The sequence below is a fragment of the Equus przewalskii genome, chromosome 8 (assembly GCF_037783145.1).
Source record: "Equus przewalskii isolate Varuska chromosome 8, EquPr2, whole genome shotgun sequence".
NCBI classification, from domain to species: domain Eukaryota; kingdom Metazoa; phylum Chordata; class Mammalia; order Perissodactyla; family Equidae; genus Equus; species Equus przewalskii.
The window spans coordinates 35,263,711-35,267,596 of record NC_091838.1 but is presented as its reverse complement, the minus strand read 5'-3'; the positions used below and the strand labels follow the sequence as shown (position 1 = coordinate 35,267,596).

At 37.0% G+C, this 3,886-nt stretch overlaps 1 pseudogene; it reads left to right on the top strand.

The window, feature by feature from the left end:
• The first annotated feature begins 1,735 nt into the window (after nucleotides 1-1,735).
• On the top strand, nucleotides 1,736-2,429 carry LOC103541048 (2-iminobutanoate/2-iminopropanoate deaminase pseudogene; annotated as a pseudogene).
• The last annotated feature ends 1,457 nt before the right edge of the window (nucleotides 2,430-3,886 follow it).

Genomic DNA, 3,886 nt, shown 5'->3' with positions numbered 1-3,886 from the left:
TGAGCGGTGCCATGTCCGCACCCAGGATTTGAACTGACGAAACACTGGGCTGCCTGCAGCAGAGCACGCAAACTTAACCACTCGGCTACGGGGCCGGCCCCGATCCTCTGCCCATTTTTAACCGGATTTTTTGGGTTTTTTTGCTGTTGAGTTCTTTATATATTTTGGATATTAACCCCTTATCAGATAGATGATTTGCAAATATTTTCTCCCATTTAGTAGGTTGCCTTTTCATTTTGTTGTTGGTTTCCTTTGCGGTACAGAAGCATTTTAGTTTGATGTAGTCCCACTTGTTTATTTTTGCTTTAGTTGACTTTGCTTTTGGTGTCAAATCCAAATATTAGCACCAAGACTGATGGCAAGGAACTTACCCGCTGTGTTTTCTTCTAGTAGGAGTTTTATGTTTTCAGGTCTTATGTTCAAGTCTTTAATCCATTTTGAATTGATTTTTGTGTATCTTACAGATTTCAGTTTACAGGCCTTTGACATCCTTGGTTAAATTTGTTCCTGTGTATCCAGTTTTACTCTTTTGCATGTGGCTGTCCAGTTTGCCAGCATGATTTATTGAAGAGACTATCCTTTCCCCATTGTATATTCTTGGCTCCCTTGTTGTAAATTAATTGACCTTATATGCTTGGATTTATTTCTGGGCTTTCTATTCTGTTCCATCAATCTATATATCTGTTTTTAAGCCAATACTATACTGTACTATAGATTTGTAACATAGTTTGAAATCAAGAAACTTGATGGCTCCCACTTTGTTCTTCTTTCTCAAGATTGCTTTGGCTATTTGGAGTCTTTTTGGTTCCATACAAATTTTAGGAATTTTTTGTCTATTTCCGTGGAAAATACCCTTGAAATTTTGATAGGGATTGCATTGAATCTATAGATTGGCTTGGGTACTGTGGACATTTTAATAATATTAATTTTTCTAATCCATGAACACAGGATATCTTTCCATTTATTTGTTTCTTCTTCAGTTCCTTTCATCAGTATCTTACAGATTTCAGTTTACAGGCCTTTGACATCCTTGGTTAAATTTGTTCCTGTGTATTTTATTCTATTTGATGCAGTTGTACATGGGATTGTTTTCTTGATTTCTCTTCTGATAGTTCATTATCAGTATATAGAAACACAACAGATTTTTGTATTTTGATTTTGTATACTGCAGTTTTACTGAATTTGTTGATTAGTTCTAACAGTTTTTTGGTGATTGCTGAAAGACTGACAGTTTGTGTTTATATCTTAACTGATCCAAGGGAGTATATTCTTGAATTGCTTTATTATCTATGCAATTTTATTCCTTCAGTTCCTCATTATACTTCTGAGCAATGTGTACTAATTTTCCATGTACTTTGTGGATCAAATAACAAACTTGAGATCAGATTGTCCTAGGAGTCCAAATACTGAGATCAACCATCTCTTCCCTACTAGTAATTTGTTGAGGACCAGACTGTTTTTTGTAACTGTATTTGTCTTGACGCTCACAAATTCTTAACCATTTCCTTATGGTCTCACTCCTCAGGATCCAGTGAGACATCAAGTGACTGAAAAATTAACTTGTATTTTTGTGGGGTAATGGAGTGAGGGAATAGTCATTCCTGAATATAATTTTCCCCTGCTTTTACTCTGGTCCCTGTTAAATATACATTTGTATCATAATATGAACTTAAACATTGAGCTCTTAGAGATCTAGCCTAGTGTTATTTTTCATTATCTAAGTAGTTACTGAAAACTCATGATAAGTTTACATCTGAAGATTGGAGGGGTGACACCTTAGGGCAGGGACACTGTCCCAGGCTGGGGGATGGGGGTGTTGGGAGTTTAGGGGTGTGTTCTCCCAGAGGAGCCCACCAGAGAGAAAGATTAGCCATGTCATCCTTGATCAGAAAGTTGGTCAGCACCATGAAAGCTCCAGGGCTACTGGTCCCTACGGTCAGGCTTTGTTAGTCTATAGGATCATTTCCATTTAGGACAGCTCCATTTGGACCCTTCAGATGGGGCTTGTCCCAGGAAGGGTGGTGGAAGAAGCTAAACAAGTTCTTACAAATATGAGTGGGATGCTGAATTCTGCAGGCTGTGACTTCACTAATGTAAAAACAACTGTTTTGCTGGCTGACGTAAATGACTTCAATACTGTCAATGAAATCTGCAAACAATATTTCAAGAGTAGTTTTCCTGCTGGAGCTGATTACCAGGTTGCTGCTTTGTGCAAAGGAGGCCATGTTGAGACTGAAGCAGTAGCTGTCCAAGGACCTCTCACGACAGCAGGACTATAAGTGGGCCCAGTGTTATTTAGTCTGGAATTTTCATAATATTTTTAAATTGACATCTTTTTACAATTGATGTTGTAAAGAGTTCAGTTTGACTAAAATATCTGAAGTTGTTAAGGAAATACCATATAATAAGGGGAATTGAACATAAATTGAAGATTAGAGGATGTGTCCAGTTACTGGTGTTATAAGTCATACTTACGCACACTCATATTACTGAATGTGGGGAAAGAGACATTCATCACGTAGTTAAATAAATAGAAGTAAAGGGAAATAACATGTAGGAAAGATGAGTTACTATTCTTGAGAAATAATAAAGAACACACCTAATTCAATTGTATATTTTGAAATAATTATATATTCAATATAGTACTGTGAATAAAACAAGATTAGGCACGGATAACTATTTCAGACATTTTTGCATGAAGCAGTACAGTCTAGTTGGTTAAGGGCATGGACTCTAGAGCCAGACTGCCTGAGTTCAAATCCTGTTCTACTATTTATTAGCTTAGTAACCTTAGGCAAATTACTTAAGTGCTCCGTCCTGTTTCCTCTGTAAAACGTTCTTCTGTTTCATCTGTAAAATGGGGATATTGCTAGTATCTACCTTATAAAGTTGTAAGGATTAATAAACTAATATGTATAAAGCTCTTAAAATAATGCCTGGCACATAGCTATGATGATGATGGTGGAGATAGAAGCCTTCTCTTTGAGTGCAACAGTATTTGGCAATAAAAAGAAATGAGGTATCAAGCCACAAAAAGAAATGGGGGAATCTTAAATGTATGTTGCTAAGTGAAAGAAGTCAGTCTGAAATGGCTCCATACTGTATGATCCCAATTATACAACATTCTGGAAAAGGCAAACACTAAGAAGATGAGTGGTTGCCGGGGATTTGGGCAGTGCTAGGGGAGGGATGAATAGGTGGAGCACAGGAGATTTTTAGGGCAGTAGGATACTACAGTGGTGGATACATGTCATTATGCCTTTGTCAAAACCCATAGAATGTACAACACAAAGAATGAACTCTAATGTAAACTAAAGAATTTAGTTAATAATATGTCAGTTCATCAATTGTAACAGACATACCACACTAATGCAAGATGTTAATTGGGGAAACTGCAGCAGGCAGAGCAAGTATATGGGTATTCTCTGTACATGAAATGTGCTAAAATTCTTTTTAAAAGATTAGAGAAAAAACTCAAATCTTTATTACAGAAAGATATATATAAATATTAAAACCGATAACTGTAATTTAAGAAAAGCATCTTTTGGGATACTTGTAATATAAGTGAGATTTGATGTCTGGTATGGGCTGGAACTTTGCAGGTAAATTAAACAATGATAGAGACATGATCTTTTTTGTGTGTGTTTTAATTTTTATATGAATGGAGTGAATTTTCTAAATCAGAGTGGAGCATATCTGCAACCTTGGCCACCCTGGCAATTCCTAGGCAGTGAGCCAGTCAAACTTGCACATTCAGTAATCTGAGGCACCAGCCAGGGATAAGAGCTTCTCCACACACTTCCCCATTCCTTGTCACCGGTGGCCCAAGTCAAGAGCCCCAACTAAGAACTGACATTTGTGATTGGTAGGATGCAGGGAAAGAGTA